Source organism: Microcaecilia unicolor, chromosome 4 (genome assembly GCF_901765095.1).
Source record: "Microcaecilia unicolor chromosome 4, aMicUni1.1, whole genome shotgun sequence".
Taxonomy (NCBI): Eukaryota; Metazoa; Chordata; class Amphibia; order Gymnophiona; family Siphonopidae; genus Microcaecilia; species Microcaecilia unicolor.
In genome coordinates this window covers 115,790,131-115,812,164 of record NC_044034.1, presented here as the reverse complement: position 1 = coordinate 115,812,164, position 22,034 = coordinate 115,790,131, and the positions used below count along the sequence as shown (strand labels likewise).

General features: G+C 40.2%; 1 long non-coding RNA gene across 1 annotated transcript; it reads left to right on the top strand.

The window, feature by feature from the left end:
• The first annotated feature begins 2,208 nt into the window (after positions 1–2,208).
• LOC115467923 lies at positions 2,209–6,183 on the top strand. The gene is made up of 3 exons (XR_003941785.1): positions 2,209–2,288; positions 2,788–2,798; positions 6,174–6,183. It is a non-coding gene; the product is annotated as an uncharacterized LOC115467923 (long non-coding RNA).
• The last annotated feature ends 15,851 nt before the right edge of the window (positions 6,184–22,034 follow it).

The window sequence follows — 22,034 nt, the reverse complement described above, 5'->3', positions numbered from 1 at the left end:
AAGAGTAAATCACTTTCCTGTGACTTACATGGTCAAATAGTTAAGGAACCTTGATTAAATAGGAAAGCCCTGGATTAAACCTGTGAAATTATAAATTGCTTTTGAGAGTGGGTTTAAGTGGGTAGCATGAAAGGTGCACAGGAGGGCAGTGTTTTGGGTAGAATAGAAAACTGAAAATGCAGATTGAGAGATAATATTAAGCTTTTGCATGTTATAATTATTTATAACTATTCATCTATGAAAGAGAACAAAATGAGTCAAAGGCAAAATGCTGCAAATAGTAACTGTATGAAACTAATGAATGATAGACTGAAAAAAAAATCTGAAAAAATATTTTTGTTGCAACATATAGGGCCTCATTTTCGAAACAGAAAAATGTCCAAAAAGTGGCACAATGCAGCAGATGGATTTTGTTTTTTGCCAAAATGTCCAAATCGCTATTTTTGAACCCCATTTTTAAGATGTTTTTCTGTTCAGTTTGTATGCAGTGCATCCAAATCACAAGGGGGGCATATTGGGGGCAGGATTTGGAAATTCCCAAAACTTGAATGTTTTTCAGCCATAATGGAACAAATCAAAAACATCCAGGGCTAAAAATGAGATGTTTTGGTGTAGACCTGCTTCAATCACGATTAAGTCACAAAAAGGTGCCCTAAATGACCACTGGAGGGATTAAGGCATGACCCCCTCCCACTCCCAAAGATGTAGAAGAAACAGTACATACCGGCCTCTATGACAGCTTCAGAAGTTATAGCCAGTCTTATTAGAGCAGCAAGCAGGTCCCTGGAGTAGCCTATTGGTTGGTGCAGTGCACTGTAGAGAAGGGGACCCAGGCCCATATCCCACTGTATCTGCTAAACTTGTGGTGAAAAGTGTGAGCCCCCAAACCCACCAAAAACCTACTGTACCTTCATATAGGTGACACCTGTAGACATAAGGGCCATTGTAGTGGTGTACATTTGGGTATAGTAGGTTTTTGGTGGGTTTTTAGGGCTCACCATACAATATAAGGGGATGACAGTGAGATGTGTACCTAGGACATTTTATGTAAAGTACACTGCAGTGCCCCCTAGGGTGCCCCTCTGCTGGGATGTCTCTGTGGCCAGTCTACTAAGAATGCTGCCCCCCCCCCATATATCTCAATGACTTGTTTTTGTCCATTTTTCCCCTTGGATTTTTTTTCCAAAGTGTTCCAAAAAGATATTCAAAGAAACTGGATATTCAATGCCGATCACCAAGCAAACAGCCTGGCATTGAATATCCGGGCTGACCACTGACCACGGGAGTTAGCTGAGCTCCTTCTTGCAGTCTGACTATTGATCCCACTGAGCACAAAAACCTCAAGCAAATGATAAGACATTTTTCTGGTTTGAAAATCACTGTGTTCACCGCTTGATTTTTGGACCTTTTCAGCAAAACGTCCAAAATCAGATTTAGATGCCATATAGAAAATGCCCTCATAATTACTCTGTGAAATTCTTTGCTTGGGATGTGGTCAAGGCAACCAACAAGAGAAATGAACAAGTTACTGGAGGAAATATTCTTTAAAAAATTATTATCCAAATAGATTTGGCTAAGCCATTTTTTATAGATCTACTTTGGGGTATCTGCCAGGTACTTAAGATCTAGATTAGCCCCCATCAGAAACAGGTTGCGGAACATGATGGAAAACCATGACATTTTTAAAGTACCAAGATGGGAAATCATGTGGAGCACAGCCCATGGAATTCTTACCATCCCCTATGTGTGTGTGTGGGGGGGGGGGGAGGGTATTGGGAGGGGGTATTGTTTCTTTGAGTTAGAGGAGAGAAGGTGGTTTTGTTCATAGCTATTTCTGCCCCTCCCCCCCCCCCCCCCCCATCCATACATCACCTCTCCAGAAGCAGCACAGAAAAATACAGGGCATGGTTCTGGATATGGTGTCAGCAGCAACTTGTAAGTGAGCAAGGTGACATGGGGGGGGGGGTAGTATTTTTGATATAACATCTAAATTTGGACATTTTGCTGAGTGGAGTGGCCTAATGGTTAGTGCAACGAGTTGTAGACCTGGGGAACCAGGTTGAATTCCCCACTGCTGCCTAACAGTCAGCAAGCAGTAGGCTGAGATCCTGGGAACAAGGTTCAATTTCTTCTGCAACTCCCTGTGACCCTGGGCAAGTCACTTAGCCCTCCATTGCACCAGGTACAATATAATACTAGATTGTGATCCCATTAAGGGCAGTACCAGTACCTGTAAAAGAAAATTGTAAAGCACTTAGGTCTAGGCAGTATATAAATACTTAAAATAAGTAAGTAAATAAATATTGCATGGCGGAGTGTATACACATTATTTACCAGGGGGCTGCTAAAGCCTAAATGCATTTGACATTTCTTTATCATATGCACATACACATTAATATTAATGTATGCAAGCTATCTTTTTGAGTCTGGTTTAGTGTACCCTCTAAGCTGTGAGTGCAGAAGCTCCTAAAGAATATAAATGTTCTTTTATCTGAATTATTTCCTAGTCTTCTAAATGACAGTTCTTTAAAATCAGTTTCTTTTGCTTTAATTTTCTAATTGCATTAATTAGGTTTTTTTTTTCCCTTCATGAAAATGTCATATTTTCTGTATCAAGTTCCCTCACAATTAAGTACTTCTCTAACATGGTTTTCCAAAGTATTTGTTCTCGGAACAATCCGTAATGGATGAGTCTGGTTATCAGTCTTGGTTGCTTGAATATATAATGACACAAGTGCTGATAAAACTGTACAAGCCATCTGTCTCTGCATTTGAATGTTTTGAAAGCAAACACAAAAGTACATAACAAAACACTCCTTAAAATGTCTTTGTAAATATTTATATCAGATGCTAAAAAACCCTCTTTTTGTGTTTTTGCCAATATCTGTCAGGCAGCTGCAGGACTAGCCATCTCAAAGGGAAACAGGTGTAGGCGGGATTATAATCTATGCCAAATTAGCACAGGTCAGGACTCCAATAGTGGAAATGTGAGTGGTCCTTTATCTCATTTATTATACCCAGAAGCTAAACTGTTATTTTATTGATTAATTTACTGCTACAATTAACAGCTAGCTACTGGCATGATGGCCAGCTGCTATTCAACCTGCTTCTCCAAAACATTGTTCAAAGACTCCTGCATGTATTCATTTTGACTTATGGTATTGATTTTGTTTGTTCACTCTCTTGCCAGATGCAGCATCGTTTGGTAAGGAAGCCCTGCAGCACCCATGGTTAGGTTTGTCCACATTTGTTCTAGTTTGCAATGCAGTGGTGGCTATGATAGTTTCCAAACTTTTAGAGCATACAGGAGGTCTTGTACAAAGATGCGCCAGCACTTTTAGCTCACACTAAATGCTAGAGACGCCCATATGAATATATGGGCGTCTCTAGCATTTACCCCTGGATTCTATGTAGCTTGCATAAATCAAGGCATATTTCATAACTACGTGCGCAGATTGTTTTAACAAGCTGTTAAGTGTTGTTAGCAGCTTTTGAGCAATAACTAGCACTAAAATTGGCAAAAATTAGAATTTATGCATGTACATTGCTAAGTGTATTCTGTAATGTACTGCTTATAAATTCTAACACGCACAGGCAAAAAGGGGCATGGAAATGGGTGTTTTGTGGGTATTCCAAAATGTACATGTGTTATAAAATATGGGTCAGTGTGCATTAATCTATGCACAGGGATTTACACCAGCTTTTCGCTGCTGTAAGTGGATGTGCGTAGATTTAGTCACATGAACTACACCTAAACATATTCTAAATACCGTGCATATATTTATGAATGGTATTTAGAATATGCTTAGGCATAATTGCCTAACGCGTCTGTTTTAGGTGCCATATGTAGAATCAAGCCCTTAGAGCATGATTATTTTTAGTGCACGCTAAAAACACTAGCACATCTTTGTAAAATGGGCCCACAATAAACTATATTTTCAGGGCTTTTAAGAGGGCATAGTAAACATTTTATTTATAAAATATATAAATCCAAAAAGTTTGCACACTTAGTTTGTGGGTGTCTCTTTGTATGAACATTGACTGGGACTTAGTTTTTTTAAGTCGTTTCGAGTCTTCAATTTAAATGTGGTTTAACGCCCTTCCTGAAGCAGCCTTTTAATAGGCGAGACAAGGCACACTTGTTGGAGGGTTCTATATCCTGTTGGATTTACAATTATGCAACGCAAGACTGCAACACCACCTTTTTGAGCACACTACAAGTTACCCCTCTGGTTTTGGACATTTCACACCCTGCAGCTAAGTACCAAAGTTTGGTTAAAAGTTATAGTAGTTCTGCTGGGCTTGTTAGGGGATTTAGTTCAATAAGGGCAGCTTGGGAGCTTTAAGGTTCAGGGGTGGTGGTAAGAGGCAATTTTCTTTGTCTCCGGACCTAGTTCTCTTTAGTTTGGTGATTGGTAAGCTCCACATTACTTTTGGGTAAGGGACAGGAGGAGGTTTTTAAATCACTCGTTTTTCTCACTCAGAGTGAGTTTTTTATGTGTGATTGGTTTTCCTCTTCTTTGGTCCCTTACGGAACCTATGATAAAAACGGACCCCTATAATGGTAGTGGTAGCTCTATATTGAAATTCTCCCTATCTGGGGATTTGAGGTTCCATTTGTTAGTTTGAATCTATTGTGTGGAGACACCCGCAAACTAAGTGTGCAAACCTTTTGGATTTATAGAATTATTTCAGTTTGCATTTCCCTGTTTTTCGATTGACCAAGATTTTTTGTTTTGTTTAGTATCCTGTGTTGTTTCTGGGAATTTTCATGTTGTTTACTTTTTCTTTTTTTCTTTTTTTTTTTAATTTCAGGAGCAATGTTGGAAATAGTGAGTGCTCTTCAGAAAGAGTGCAAACTCTTCGCAAAGTGTATTCTTTCTCAATAGTGCAGGCCTGTGCACACTATCCCCCTATATCTATATACTTGCCCACACTTTGAAATAGATTTTATAAATCATACCTAAAGTTAGGTGCGGGGATATAGGGTGTTGAGTGCATAATCTATGCTCCAAAATAGATTAAGTTCGTAATTTAGGAGCGTAAATTTAGGAGCATAACCTTTATAGAATAAGGTCCTTAGGGGGAGGTCTTTTAGAAAGGCACGGTAGCATTTTTAGTGCACTCAAAATGCTAGATATGCTCAGGAATATTTGGGCATCTCTAGCGTTTAGCGCACACTTACTTTTAGCATGCACTAAAAACACAAGCACGCTTTAGTAAAAGGATCCTGTGGTGACCACTAGAAACTATTATAAAAGAGATGTAAAATAATTATCAAAAACTGGTAGGAGTTCAAATCCAATAGACTTGGTCCTATTAGGTCAATTTTATTGAGATTTTTCAAATTGTATCAACTAGCTTTAGAACTTTGCATATCAACATTCAGAAAGTGTCAATTTAATTCAAATTAGTTTTAGACTTTGTTGTTGCTTTGTCATTATTCTCTTCAGATGAATAATTTTCTTGCATCCATCATCCTAAAATAAATCTGGGATCAATTTTACATTTCAGTCTTTGTATTCCCAGCACAGCTACCATTAACTTAAAGGAAATATTGAGCTTGATTTTCTGCTAAAATGCTGGAACAAGAATGATTTTCATAAGTAGCATATGCTTGACTTCAGAACCATAAAATTAATAAAAATAGCAGGTCTCTAAAATTATGAATGTTCAGCTTAGTAATGAACTGTTAACTCTTAACTTCTGTTAACTACCATCAAAGGAAAAGCATATGACCTTTCTAGATAAGTTATTTTGTATGTAGAAAAAATTCTGATTTCAGGCCAGTTATTATAAACTTATCTATATATCTCTATAACCCAAATTCTTTCATACCTCTATCAATATGAAAAAAATAAGAAAAATGCCATGGTTGGATTTCTTGCATGATGTCGCGCTAGATAGTTCTAGATGTCATAAAGTCTTGTCAACTTATCAGTTTGAGAATTTAATGTCTTGCTGACCAATCAGTAGAACTGCCATGCACAAAATGAATAGAGCACTAAAACAAACTCTTCCTTGCCATTCCCTGCCAGACTGAAACACAGAAACAAACAGACACATGCACCCTCAACACCAATGCACAGGTAGGGACACACACACAGGCAAACACACATGCACTAAGAAACATAAACACACAACACCCTCATATGTAAAGTGCAATTTTTGAGACATCCAAATTTTCTGCATAAACTGCCACTAAGTGGAAAACCAGCTACAAATCAGTATCAGGAAAATTACAAGGAAGCCATTTTAGAAGCTTTAAGGCACATTTTCAAAACAAAAAAGTCCAAACAATATCATAAAGTGACAGAAGGACGTTTTTCTCTCAAAAACATCTGCAGTTTGTCCAAATTTCACGGAAGCATGTTGGGGGCGTGTTTTGGGTTGGACGTGGGTGATACCATAAAACAGATATTGTTTCTGCAATAATGAAACAAAATGAAAATGTCTACGGCCAAAATTAAGATGTTTTTTGGCTAGACCTATTTCAATCATGACTAAGTGACCAAAAAGGTGCATAACCCTCCTTACTCCCCCAGCTCTGTAAGATGACAGTGACAGTACATACCAGCTTCTATGTCAACTTCAGATATGATGGCGTTTCCTATTAGAGCAGCAAGTAGGTCCCAGAAGTAGCCTTGTGGTCAGTGCAGTGGACTGTAGAGAACAGGACCAAGGCCCATATCCACTTTAACGGGTACACTTATGGTGGAATGTGAGAGCCCTCCAAAAAATACTAGCGCCCAAATTCTATTAATAACACTTAAAATTGTGCATGCACACCAATATGTGTGTACAATTTAATTGAATAACAAGCCAATTAGCACCAATAATTGAGTGCTAATCAATTATTGGCACTAATTGGCATTAATTAAAATGTACACATGCATTTTTAGATGTGCGGATCCATGTGTATATTTCACATGTGGCTCCAAAAAGGGGGTGTGGTCAAGGGAAGAGTCATGGGCAGATCAGGAGTGTTCTTACAATTTATGCGCTCTGTTATAGAATAAGGCATAAGGATTTACACCAGGGTTTACTTGGTGCAAATCCTTGTGCCTAAAGTTAGGCGCCATTCCTGGTGCTAAATGCTATTCTATAAATGTGCATGACTTTCATTGCTTCTTATAGAAGAGAGCTTAGTGAATTTTTGGCACCGATTTTTTCAGTGCTACCTATAGAATTTGCCCTAAACACCTATTGTACCTACATATAGGTGACACCTGCAGGCATAGGGGCAATTGTAACAGTGTTCAGTTGGGTACAGTAGGTTTTTGGTGGGTTTTGGAGGGATCACCATAGAATACAAGGGGGTAATGGTGAGATGTGTACCTAGGACCTTTCATATGAAATCTACTGCAGTGCATCCTAGAGCACTGTTTCCCAAGTTCGATATTTATTTCAACAAACTTATAGACTGCACATTTGGCCAGGGCTCGTTGGAATGATTAACAAAAAACATTACATTACCACAAGTTTATATTCTACTCACACCTATCAGAGGTTCGGAACGGATTACATTAACAAGAAAACCAGTCTAATCAAACTGGGAGCTTACAAATCCAAGAAGGATGTAATCATTAGTAACAAAAATAAACTACCCTCTTATTTTATAAGGTGCCAGTCATTAAACCAGCATTAGCCTGAAAGCACATATTTTCTAAACATCTGCCTTAAGCAATTTATGAAAGGACATGTAGTGGGACATGAAATGCTAAAAACTGGTAAAGAATGTCAGGTTTTAGTTGTTTGATATGAAAATAAACCTGTCAAAGGCATTTTAAAACACATTCCTTTATATGGAGGGAAAGATAATCTCAAATGGTTACGAGTGTCATATTTTGATGTTATTATACTAATCATAGAGCACATATAATCTGGTGCCAAACCATGAAGGATTTTAAAAACAAAGCAACAAAGATAAATATACAATACATTGAAAACAGAATACCCTTACAAAGCTTATCAACCCAACGTATGTCAAAATGCCTGAAACACAATAAGCAGAGACTTTCATTGCCCTAACACCAGTCATAAACAAATGCATTATCAGTTGCTTACAGAAGCTCAGCTGGTTACTTTGTACCCTAAACCCCACTGGTAAGGCATTTCAGATTTACAGACCAGCAAAAGAAATAGCTGGTCTATTTTAACATGTAAGTCACCTGGATCTTTATTTATTTATTTATTTATATATTTATTGGTAAGGTGAAATATCAAATTTAGGGGTCCTTTTACTAAGGAGCTCAAAAAGGTGTCCCATGCTACCTTTAGCGTGTGGGTTTATAATGCACTGCAGCTACCTTTAGCATTTTTTTTTTTTGGGGGGGGGGGGTTGTAATGACTATCCAGCTCATTTTCGAAAGAGAAGGATGTCCATCTTTTCACATAAATCGGAAGATGGACGTCCTCCTCCCAGGGACTTCCAAATCGGTATTATCGAAGCTCGATTTAGGATATATTAAACTGGAGTCCGTCGCAAGGACGGCCACAGTTCAAGGGGGCGTGTCAGAGGTGTGGCGAAGGCGGGACTTGGGCGTGCCTACCACTTGGTTGTCCTTGACCCATAATCAAAAAAAACAATGATGTCCCTGACGAGCACTTGGATGTTTTCACCCAGACCTGTTTTTCTTACGACTAAGGCACAAAAAAGGTGCCCGAAATGACCAGATGACCACCAGAGGGAATCGGGGATGACCTCCCCTTACTCCCCCCAGTGGTAACCAACCCCCTTTGACCCTCAAAAAAATCTTTAAAAATATTTTGTGCCAGCCTCAGATGTCATACTCAGGTCTATAATATCAAACTAGAGCTTGTAGAATATCACCCTGTTCATCAAACTCATCAAATGTAATTGATATCTACTTATAAGTCGTCTAGCTCCACAAGGAGTAATGGACCAACGGGAGGTTTCTTCTGAGACCTTGGACTTATCAGGTTTTTTAGAGCAAACCACAGAAGAAATTAAAACACGAGCAACTGTAATTGTTACATTTGTGTTTTTGCAAGATAAGGAAGCGATGCTCCGTTTATACTTCAAAAATATTAAACCTGAATTTCTGGGAAGTAAAGTCCTAATCTTTCCTGATATTTCCCGTTGGACACAACATAGAAGGAAGAAATTTTTGGAAATGAGACAAAGAACTCTGTTGATTAGTGCTTCCTTTCAGCTGAGATTTCCCTGCAAGTGTTTGATTACCTTTAAAGAAAATAGATATATATTCTATGAGCCAGAACAGTTGTGTGCCTTTTTGGATATGCAAGACACCAAGAAAGACTGACCGATAGAATTAGCTGGACTATAAGATATAGGATAACCACCTACTCATATTTCCTTGTTATAATTTTGTTGTTAAAAATTCAACTTCCAGTGTTGAAACCTTGGATCTCTCATTTTTGTGGACTATAAAGACCCAATATTTTTTCTTGTATAAATATGATTTCTTTGTGTTTAAATAACATAGTAGGCTTTATGTAATATTGGTATATCAGTCAAAGATTTATGTCTTTGTAATTATGAAAAATTAATAAAGAAATTAAATATAAGTCGTCTAGCGATGTTACTGATATAGGAGGAAAAGCCTCAAACAAATGACGAGAAACTCCTGTGTCGATTACTTAGGTACTCAGGTCCATGACAGCAGTATGCAGGTCCCTGGAGCAGTTTTAGTGGGTGCAGTGCACATCAGACAGGCGGACCCAGCCCCATCACCCCCCTACCTGTTACATTTGTGGAGGAAACAGCGAGCCCTCCAAAACCCACCACAAATCCACTGTACCCACATCTAGGTGCCCACCCTTCACCCTTAGGGACTATGGTAGTGGTGTACAGTTGGGGGTAGTGGGTTTTGGGAGGGTTGGGGGGCTCAGCACACAAGGTAAGGGAGCTATGTTCCTGGAAGCAATTTATGAAGTCCACTGCAGTGCCCCCTAGGGTGCCCAGTTGGTGTCCTGGCATGTCAGGGGGATCAGTGGACTACAAATGCTGGCTCCTCTCACAACCAAATGGCTTGCATTTGGTGGTTTCTGAGATGGGCGTCATTGGTTTCAATTATCGCCAAAAATCAGAAACGTCCATGTCTAGGGACATCCAAATCTAGGGATGGCAAAATTCAAGGATTTGGACGTCCCTGACAGTATTTTTGAAACGAAAGATGGACGTCATCTTGTTTTGAAAATACGGGTTTCCCCGCCCCGGATTTGGACATTTTGCAAGGGACGTCCAAATCGCAACTTGGACGTCCCTTTCGAAAATACCCCTCCCAATTCGCGAATGGCCATTACCATGGTTTAGGGCTCCTGCGTTACTTCCATTTTAATCAGGTAGCACATGGTAAGGTGCAACCTGCATAAAATCCACAGATAGAGAAGTTATACTTTTACCAGCTGGCAGTAATGGTATAAATTGTTTTAAAAACTTACATTATAATGTAAACCCTAAGGAGCTTAGTTGGGAGTTAAAATTGGCATGTCCCTGGGCAAGGGTTACAGGTATTTCAATCTCTGCTCTATGCCCACCTTAGGAACATGTCCCCTAAATATACGTAAATGTTGTAAAACTAGACTTGAGCTTCCATTCACTTCTAGGGTAGGAAATTTTCGAAAAGTCCTGTTCCATAGGTAAAACTGTTTTACCAGCAGGCATGGCTTTGGAACTTGCTCTTTATGTATTTTAAATGGCAGTAATGTGAATCCGTTGATAATACTGAACTGAACTCAACATATGAATATGTAATAATCATCTTTTGAACAAAGGATCTTGCCTACAGAAGGCTTCCATACATGGAAGACAATACTACATTTAAATTCCAGTTTCTCACAAAGGAACAAAGAATCCTAACCTGCAGCTACTTTCCATGTTTTAGTTATATATGTTATAACCAGTTTGCTCTTTTCTGTATGAATCCTGTTTTTGTAAGCTGGCTGTGAAAGATAAGTGAATGGATGAGGATGTTATAATGCCTTTGTATCTCTCCATGGTGCAACCGCACCTCGAATATTGTGTTCAATTCTGGCCGCCGCATCTCAAAAAAGATATAGTGGAATTAGAAAAGGTGCAGAGAAGGGTGATGAAAATGATAAAGGGGATGGGACAACTTCCCTATGAGGAAAGGCTAAAGCAACTAGGGCTCTTCAGCCTGGAGAAAAGGCGGCTGAGGGGAGATATGATAGAGGTCTATAAAATAATGAGTGGAGTTGAACGGGTAGATGTGAAGCGTCTGTTTATGCTTTCCAAAAATACTAGGACTAGGGGGCATGCGATGAAGTAAATTTAAAACGAATCAGAGAAAATGTTCACTCAATTTGTAATTAAACTCTGGAATTCATTGCCAGAGAACGTGGTAAAGGCGGTTAGCTTAGCAGAGTTTTAAAAAGGTTTGGATGGCTTCCTAAAGGAAAAGTCCATAGACCATTATTAAATGGACTTGGGGAAAATCCACTATTTCTGGGATAGGCAGTATAAAATGTTTTGTACTTTTTTGGGATCTTACCAGGTGTTTGTGACCTGGATTGGCCACTGTTGGAAACAGGATGCTGGGTTTGATGGACCTTTGGTCTTTCCCTTTATGGCAATACTTATCTACTTATGGATAGCAAGAATGTATAAGATGATATAAATTTATCAGACATAAAAAAAACTATAAACCTAATGTACCCACTTATATTTCCAAAAATCATATTTAACTGCTGACCACATCATTCTCTTTTCTTTCTATTTCATGTTCCAATATATTTAATTAATACATTATAGTGCAGAAATACTCATGGCACATTGATATATAGTAATTGTAATGACTCACTTGCCAGTAGATTCATAGTCTCTTCATTCATAGCATCATTCTTTATGTAATTATGGATTAGCTTTTAGTAAAACTTAGGGATGGGCTGTCATTTGCAACAACCTATGAAATGTCACTGACATATTCTATGTCACTTGACACTCATTTTCAAAGCAGATGGATGTCTCTAGATGCCCCCAAAAAGTCCATCGGTCAAAACATCCAAATTGTGATTTTTGAAAGGTAGAATTTGGACATCCTACACTGCAGCACATCCAAATAGCAAGAGGGGCAGGTTGTAGGTATGTTTTTGGCAGGACTAGGGAGGTCCCAGAATTAGGACATCCAACAGCAATAATCGAATGGGAAGAAACATTGAAGTCCAAAAAGAAGGATGTTTTTATGTCCAGTGTACAGAAAGGTGCTCTGAATGAGCAGCTGACCACTGAAGGCATTAAGGCACGACCCCTCATGAATCCCCAAATGGTTGTTGTCTCCTTCCCTCTCCTCTGAAAGTGAAACTGAAAGGGGATCTCAAGCTCTATGACAGCAGGTATTATAGGTTTCGGAGCAAAACAGAAAGCAGGTCCGAGGAGTAGCCTAGTGGTCAGTGCAGTTGACTGTAAACCAGAGGACCCAGCTTCAGTTCTTACTTCAGCTCTTCTTTTTCCTTTAAATTGTGAGCCCTCCAGAAACAGATACTTACCTAGTGTACCTAAATATTAAAGACACCTGCAAGACTGAGGGCTATTGAGGTGGTGCACTTTCAGGTACTGTAGATATTTTTCTGTCTCTGGAGGGCTCACCAGTTAAAATAATATAATTGCAGTGGAATATGAACCTGGGCGCCCTGGACTGAAGTCCACTGCACTGACCGCTAGGCTGCCCCCTCTGCTCTGCAGAGACGTCTGTGTGAACATTTTCATAAAAACAGACGTCCTTGTCCCTGTTGTGTTTTTTTTTTTGAGGTCCATAATTTGGATGCTTTACTTTGGAAAATGGCTGTTCATTTTGGATGTTCTCACATATTTTTGAACAGGAAACCCCAACATTTTTCCTGTTCAAAAATGACTGTTAGATGGATGTTTTTTTGGACATTATACCCCAAATTCTATATAGCGTAAGTTGAGTTGCATGTGCAAATCTGGACATATTGTGATTTGTGTGTGTAACACAATTGGTTAGCAAGCCAAATAGTACTGATAATTGGATGTTAACAAGCAATTACTGGCACTAATTGTCACTATTTAGAATTTATGCACACTACTTGCTAAGCCATGTAAATTCTACTATATGGATTTCAAAATGGGGTGTGACCATGGGAGAAGCATGGGAAGGTCACAAGTGTTCCTCAAATTTATTCCATTCTGGACTAGATTCTATGTATCACGCCTAAAAATTTGGAGCTGAAATGAAATTCACCTAAGCGCATTCTATAAACTATGCCTTAATTTAGGTAAACTTTATAGAATAAGCCTAAATTTCAGCATGACAGCACCTAACTCTAGACACAGCTACTTATGGGGCCCTTTTACTAAGCCGCGTAAGCGTCTACGCGAGCCTAACATGTGCCAACATAGAGTTACCGCCCAGCTACCACATGGCTGCAATTTCATTTTTGGTGCATGTCTGATACTCACATCCGAAAATAATTAGGTCACTACTGTCCGGTTACTGCTTGAGAATTTACCACTAGGTCAATGGCTAGTGGTAAGGTCTCAGACCCAAAATGGACGCACAGCAATTTTCCTTTTGTCGCATGTCCATTTTATAGAATACATGTAGATGTGTTTTCCACCAGCACTAATTTTTTCACTGCCAGATATAGAATTTGGCCCTATGAGTGGGGTGTCTCAATTCTAACTTAGACTTCTTTCAAAAATGCCCCTCCACTTGTCATTACTAAATGTAAATGAACAGAAAAACAAATATTTTTGCCAGAAATAGTGCTCTCTATCCCTATAATTCTACATATGGCACTCAGAATTGCACACTCAAATTTGGACACACCCCCAATTCGCATGAGCAATTTAATTGCATAACAAACCAATTAGCACCAATAATTGTGCACTAACAATTATTGGTGCTAATTGACAATAATTGAAATTTATGCACAGATCTTATAGTTGCTATTCTATAAAGATGCACGTGTAAATTTTTCTATGTGGATCTGATAAGGGGTGAGGCTATGGGAGGGGCATGGGTGGGTCAGGGCATTCCTGGAATTTGCATGCAATGCTACAGAATAAGGCCGCTCAATGCCTATTTATACCAGGTTTCACTTGGTGTAAATCCTCCAGTCTAAATTCAGTGTGGATAACCCAGAGCCAAATGCTATTCTATAAATGGCATCCAATTCAGAGCATCATTATAGAATAGCACTTAGTGCTCATTTTTTTCAGCACCATATATAGAATCTATATAGTGGGAATAGTGCACACAGTTTCTTGATAGTAGAACCACCACACGCGGGAACCATAGTGCATGCACAAACTAGTGTGCATATGTAAACATGTGAAAATAGTGTGTCCTCTTTCCAGAGGGTGTACTATTATCAGAAACTGACAAAATAACAAAATGAAAAGCGGAGTTCACCATAGGGGAAAGCAAGTCATTGACTGAATATTGTTCACAAATGAATTGTCCAAAGTAGACAAAGCTGAAAATGTAGTGGTGAGTACTAGGTTGTCTTTAAGAGACTGAGGTAGTGTGACTCCCAATATATGAGGGAACTGCATGGGAAGGATAATGTCCTTCTCCAAAGCGAGCCATGCTGGCGTCTGATCTGAGATAGTGTCTTGCAACCACATGGCTCCTTGCTCAAGCTGAGCTATATTTTATTCTAGAGCCTTAAGATGTTTTCTCCTCTCAAGATGTAAGTGGGCAGAGTATGCAATAATCACCCTCTACAGGGTGGCTTTAAAGGCATCCCATTTTGTATTAATAGGCACATGTGAGTCATCATTGAACAGAAAATACTTCCCATTAGCCTCTCTCACAACCAATAAAACTTAGGATCTTGCAAGAGAGCATTATTTAATCTCTATAAAGGGGGCACTTGTACAGGAGAGAGATTTTTCAAAGTAATAGCAACTCCTGCATGATCAGAAACAATGGTATTGTCAATGAAGGCAGACACAATATTGGACACCAGGGGGTTTGAAAGGAGTATGTAATCAATATTTGAGGAAGTATGGTGTACTTGGAAGATGAATGTGAAGTCCTGGCCCTTTGGGTTAAGCAACTGCCAAGGATCTACCAGGCCTGTAGTTGAAAAGAAGGTACGAGCATCACATTGCTGTATATGTGATTTGGATTTCGGTTGGACACCTAATTGTAATCATCAGCTACTATGAGATCCATCTGTGCAAAGGAACTCACCAAAGCAGTGAGGTCATTAAAACAATTGTTTAGTTAGCCGGTAGGGGCATATGTATTTAATACAATTAGTTCAGGTTCGCCCATTTTGATCTTAACCCACACCCATCTGCCTAGGGGATCATGGGACAAATCTAGAATTTTTAGTGCACAAGATGGTCACTCCACATTTCTTTCTATCTGCCAGAGCTGCATAATAATCCCTCACCCAGCCACTCTTCAATTTATTGGCCTTAGAAATAGAAACATGTGTCTCTTGAAGACAATAAATATCTGCCTTAGCTTTTTTGAGGTAGGCCATGATCTGCTTGTGCTTGATAGGGTGTCTGAGACCAGTCATGTTAAGGGAAAAAATCTTTAGGTCACCCATGTTTCAAGGAAGTACAAGAAACAATCCTCAGAATATATGTAACAGAAAAATGAAATCAGTAAAGAAAAGGAAAGACTCACAAACTGCAGAATTCTATCTCGCAATGACGCGTAGTGCTTCTCCATTCAACAGTCACACACACACAGCCAGCCATTCGCCCAAACCCTAATCATACATTCATCCGAGCTGACTCATTCTTTAGACACACATAAGGACAGCTCCTCCAGTGATGCACCCACAAGTGAAACTAGATAAAACTCCCACTTATCAGTGTCAAACATAAATGCAACCAGCAAAATGAGTATATATATTAAACCAATAAAGTCTCATAACATAATCCCAAAATATCTGGACACTCACAACTACAGATATGGTTAGCAAAAGTGATCTGTAGCCTTGCCAGGTAGAACATTCCAAATTGCACCCCTACGAGCTGAAGTAAGGGCCTTAAAGCAAGAAGCTCCTTCCGCAGTTTTGCCATAGCTGGGCCAGGTCTGAAAGATGGTAAGTTTTGCCCCATTCCACAATATGTCCTCTTAGCTTTCACCATAGTGAGGATGGACAGTGCTTGGAGATATCACAGCACTTTTAGCAAGAAAGGATGGGGACCTTGCTTCGCCGTCGGTCTCTATGTTGGAACTCAGTGTGTGGTTCGACCTCAAAGGCCTGCAGGAATGAAAGGCCTAGCGAAGATGCTAACATTTTTTTCTATAAACTGTATCAGGTCAGTGTGCTGTTGCGCATGTTATTGTGATGGCTGTGGTTGTTCACGTCCTCCAAGTCTTATACATATGATTAATAAGTGTTCATTGTTGTTATAATTCTTGGATGGCTTGTTCATTTTTTCAGGATCCTGCTTTCAAGTATTTCTTGCTGTTCTCTGATTGTTACCAGATTGTTACCGGTATTTCTGATGTATCTGGCTTCAAAGTGAATTAGAGTAAACTGTGTTTTGAATGACAATCTGCTTGCAGATGGTGTTACAATCTTCTTTTACCTTCTGATGGACTGCTAGGAGCATCATGTCTCTAGGTATTATGCTGACTCCTCATTATTCGGATCTGTTTCAAATTAATTATCCTAAGCTTCTCTGAGAGATTAAAAAAGATTTAGAGAGATGGACATTGTTACTGCTGCCTTGATTTGAAAAAATAACTACAGTGCGATGAATATATTACTGAGGCTGCTTTATCTTTTTCAAGTTTTGCCAGTTTTATTTCTGAGAATTTTTGCAGACAGCACAGGCCAGCTTGCTTGGCTTATTTGGGGTAATTGCTCTCCTAGATTGGCCAAGTGGGTACTTTATCAAAATAGGAAAATTGGTGGTCTGGGAGTGCCCAATCTTCACCTTTATAACAAAGCTACACAGGCCAAGGTTGCTGTTGAGTGGCATCAAGCTCAGGACTATAAGCTGTAGATTGCACTGGAGCAAAGTTTAGTGGGGACAACAAAGTTATCTTATCTGCTTTGACTCCCTCCAGGTTATCACACTTTGCTAGGTATGATTAGTCCATCAACTCCCTACACCAGTGGTCTTCACTAGTGGTCTTCACTGTGGATCCAAGTGAGTTGAGGGAGAGTCACCAAATACCTTCCTATATGGGGCCACAACATTGCTTACCAGCAGGCATTAATGACATCCATCTCTAGCATTTCACCTTCAAACTTTTTATTGGGGTATCCTCAAGGAGGTGTACATTTCCAAATGCATTCTCTTTGTCTATTGAGAAACACCTTGCCCTTCATGCAGCATTTCCCCCATCTCCATCTCTCTTTCTATTGTGAGCTTGAATAGAGCGACAGAAAATAGTATTAAAAGAAAAACAGAATGATGACAGGGGGCCACCCTAGAGATCTCCAAGGCTGCTATAGGGCCCCTGGTCTTGCATTGAAAAATGCTGCTCTGCGCCTTTTTAAGTCTGGGATACTTAGGTGAAAGTCAGGATCATTGCCCAATCTAGACATGTCCCATTTGATTGCTACCTATGATATAGCTCACTGTCATTTCTTTGCATACCATCAGAAAGTGCACCTTCTCTCTAAGTGAGGTATTAAGGGGTGATTGACTTGTGAGAGCATTGCCTTTGAGGATCTGTGTGAGAGCACTCTGAGCTCTAAAGGGCTTATTTCTTTGATTTATAAATATCTTAGAAAATTGGGTCCTAGCTTATTGTGATCAATGGAAGGAAGAGCTCAGAATGACTTATGAAGATAGGACTGGTCTAAAATGGAGGAGGCCTTAGCTAAATGTTCTGTGGCAGTCAACATGCAAGAGAATAGTATTAAGGATCTTTACCACTGGTATTTGTCTCCAGCTAGGTTGCATAAATATTTCCTGATGGTTGTGCCCATTGTTTGAGGAACTGTGGGGAATGGGGCATGATGGGGCACATTTGGTGAATTTGCAATCATGCTTGGGAATATTGGAGAGCATACATTTTAAGTTGCAAACTCCAGGCCTGACTGTTCCTCAAAATGCTTTACTTCAGCAGTGTTTTAATGCTGGGAAGGTGGTCTTGGCTAGGTCTCGGAATATTGTAGGGGTGCCCTCTCATTAGCAGTAGCTAAATAATTTATGGTATTTGTATGATATGGAGTGGCTGTGAGGACAGTGGAGAAAAGCTATACATAAATGGGATAAATTTTGTGGTCCCTCAGTAAATTTACTATCTGGATGATGTTCTTGTACCCTTGGATGTGTTCTTCTTTGGGGTCTCTTCTAGGCTTGTGGGTGTTGGTGGATTTGTACAGATTGGTTTTCTGACTAGTGGGAGAGGGGTGTAGCTGTTTGGGAAGAGGGGTGGGATGTTTGACGGGACGGGGTTCTCTTTTTCTTTTCTTTTGAGGGAGTAAAACAAATTTCTTTGTAAATATGAAGATTAAAGTGCTATATTCTTTGTTTCAACAATAACAATGAAGTTTGTATTTTGCCATTTCTTTAATATAACTTGGAGCTGTGATTTAGTGTACTTTGGCTTGCTTGTTATCTGTTAAATTGTGAGGTCAATATTCAGCCAGTAGCACTTAGCATTTTGCTGATTTCCGCCTTCTTTATTTTTGGATATTCAGTGCTGGGCCCTGTCCATGCTTCAGCATTGAATATCTGGTTTTGCGGAGTCAGCTAACGCATAGCCGGTTAAGTCTGATATTCAACACTTAGCTGGCTACAGGTTACCACATAAAGATAGGACAGCCTTTAATGCAGTCCTCAGGGGCAGTCCAAGGCAAGATACTGCCTGAGGCAGGACCGAGATGCCCCCTCCCCCCAGGCCAAGTTCTGGCATCTCCCCTCTTCCTTCCTCCACACTGTTCCCTGAGTTTACCTTCATTCTTCATGTTACAAAAGCCAGCAGCGGCAGTGATTCCAATGTGCTTCCCAGTCTTCTGTAATGGGGCCTCTGAGGAAACAGGAAGTTACTTCAAAGAGGCAGCCGCAGTAAAAAGAAGAGGTGGGTGCTGGCGGCAGGGCAACGTATGGAAATTGTGCCTGCCACCGCCGGCTTTTGAAACATGAAGAAAAAGGTAAACTCAGGGAATGGGGTGGAGGAGGGAAGGGGGAGGTGCTGCTCCCCAAACAGTGCCACGGTGGAATAATGGTAAGGCCACCCCTGGCAGTTCCATTTATGTGGTTAACCTGGCCAGGCTAAGTACTGAACATTAGCACTTAACTGGCCAAGTGCCGACTTCACCCCCGCAATGACCCCAAAATAGCTAGTTTGCAGATCAGCGCTAACTGGTCAAATGTCGCTGAAAAATAGTGGTTATCCCCAAACAGGCAATTTAACCTGCCAGGAGCTGTTTCTGTCCAGTTAAATCACTTTGAATATTGACCCATTTTTTCTAGATTAAATAAAAGACTTTCATAAATTTAAAAAAAAAGTCTAACCTAAATATTCCAAAATATTAATTTTCAGTAGTGCTATGTGTATATCAAATGCTGCTGAATATATAAGTATATGTAGATGTTCTGCTACATATAGAATTTGTATGTATAAGCAATACATTGGTGTATCTATATAGAGAGTACAAAGCTGCTTTATATAGCCTATACTTTTGATTCAGCTGTTTTTTTTTTAATTTGTTACTAGTATAAAAGGCTCGTTTCTGATACAAATGAAACAGGCACTAGCAAGGTTTTCCTCGGAGTGTGTATGTTTGAGTGACTGTGTGAGAGAGAGAGAGTAAATGTGCGAGTGTGTGTGTGTGTGTGTGTGTGACAGAGAGAGAGTGAGTGTGGGTGCGAGTGTGTCTGTGATAGAGTGTGTCTGTGAGAGAGAGTGTGTGTGTGACAGAGATCCCTCCCCCCTCCCTCTCTGGTCTCAGGACCCCCTCCCTCTCCTCCCCTCCCCCCCTCAGGTCTTTGGATCCCCACCACTCTGGTCTCATGACCCCCTTCCCCCCCCCCTCTCAGGACCCCCCCTCTGGTTTCAGCACCCCCTCCCAATGTGTCCCCTCTTTCTTACTGTAGCCTGTCACCGCAGGCAGCCACCAGGCATTGGCTGTTGGTGCTGCAGCCGCTCCTCTCGCCTCTCATGTCGCTGCGCTCCTCTGGGGTCTCTTCCAGTGGCAGTGACGTGAGAGGCGAGAGGAGCGGCTGCAGAGCCGACAGCCAATGCCTGATGGCTGCCTGCGATGCCGCGCTTTCTTTTTTAAAGCATTTTTGTTGCTTTAATTAGTTCTTGGGCCTGGGTGGCGACCTCAGGGGGGGGAATGGTGGCGACCCTGTGGGGGTGGAGGGGCGACCTCAGGGAGGATGGAGGGGGGAGGGGAGGCGACCTCGGGGGGTAGAGGGTTGAGCGGCGGCGGCGGTGGCGACCTGGGGGGGTGTGGCATGGTGTGGCGGCAGGGGCGAGGCCTTGTGCTGCTGGCATGCAGTTGGTCAGTGCAGCGGCTGACGTTCACGGAACTACGTGACATCAATTCAGGAGCCTTACAGAGCGCACGAATGCTTCAAGGCTTGAAGGCTTCACTTTCTCGGCTTCAGAAAGTTGGAGGTGCGTTTTATTATATAGGATAAGTGAAATGTGGAGGATTCTTGATCTTTTTGTTCTGGTTTGGGGAGAGGCGGGAAGAAGCTCTGACAGCCCTGTCAGATGCAGGAAGCCCAATGCTCTTAGGCCACTGGAATAATGCTGTTTGCGAGGTGGCTTGCAAGCAGTTTTATTCTTTTAACATGGGATTCTACAACCTGCAGGATCATTATCCTGCAGGTTGTTGAATCCCATGATAAATCAAGCTCACCTTTTACTGCACCTTAATAACTTTCCCCCCGTAGTCTTTTGATCATCAGTCTGGCAGCCCTGTTTACTAAGCACGTTAACATTTTTAACGCGTGTTAACCATGTATGCGCGTTAACCATGTATGTTCCTACAATATTCCTATAGACATCTACATGTTTAGCGTGCACACTAAGTGTAGGCTAGCTAAAAACATTAATGAACCTTAGTAAACAGTAACATTTCCTAAAATTCAAAAAGTACAATCGGTAATCATCATTTCATTTGTAAAATCAAAGTAATCATTCACAGAAATTTAAAAAAAATAGGTGATACAATAATGTATGTATACATTAGAGGGGTAGGAGGGTTGTAGCTACTAGGGCTGAACCAAATATTTGTATTTGATTCAAATCAGCCCCAAATAGTCCCTGAATACATTATTTGTATTCAGCTGAATAGTGATTTATATTCAAATATGAATAATATACGGCTCTATTGCTAAATCCTACTGAAATAAACACGATCTCTGATTTCATGTTGCTCCTTTTAGTATTTATTGTGTTAGAGCTCATTGCCCATTATTCATATACAGTCAAATAATATTTTTCATTATTTTTATTTGGCCAAATAGTAAAATATATTATTCGGTACAGCTCTAGTAGCTACTGAGTTTTTATTGAATTCATTGATCCCAAATTTCACTTTTCTGGTAGAAAAACCAATACAAATGTTAATGGTCAATGTGACTTGTCAAAGAGCACTCCATCGCCACCACCACATTACAACCATTCGTGGTTCTGCTGAGGTACTTCTCCGAAGTATGAGCAATTTGATTGACTTACCCAAGAATAACAAAAAAATCAAGGTTAGTTTAATTGAAGTTCATTGCTTTCTCCCTTTCTAAATCCCTTCCAGTAGTTCCTGGCTTTTGTCCAGTACTTTGGCTTTAGGAGAGGAACTTAGTCTAAAACTGCAGTTATGAGGGAATTAACAGTCATATTTAAGCAGATTATTACCCTAGCATGGAGCAAATTAATTTATTAAGCAGCAACTTCAGAAACAGTGAGTCACTTCAAAACAGTGGCAGAAAGACAGTCTGTGATGAATTAAAGGAAATTAACTGAGACATCGACTTTTTATTTATTTATATCCAGCTTGATAGTCTTTATATTCTCAAAATGCATTATTGTTCAGGCTCAGGGGAAAATAAATGAAGACAACTTCTCCCTCATTACAAGAAATGAGAGAGGAAGAGACTCCAAAGCTCTTTTTCTTATTAA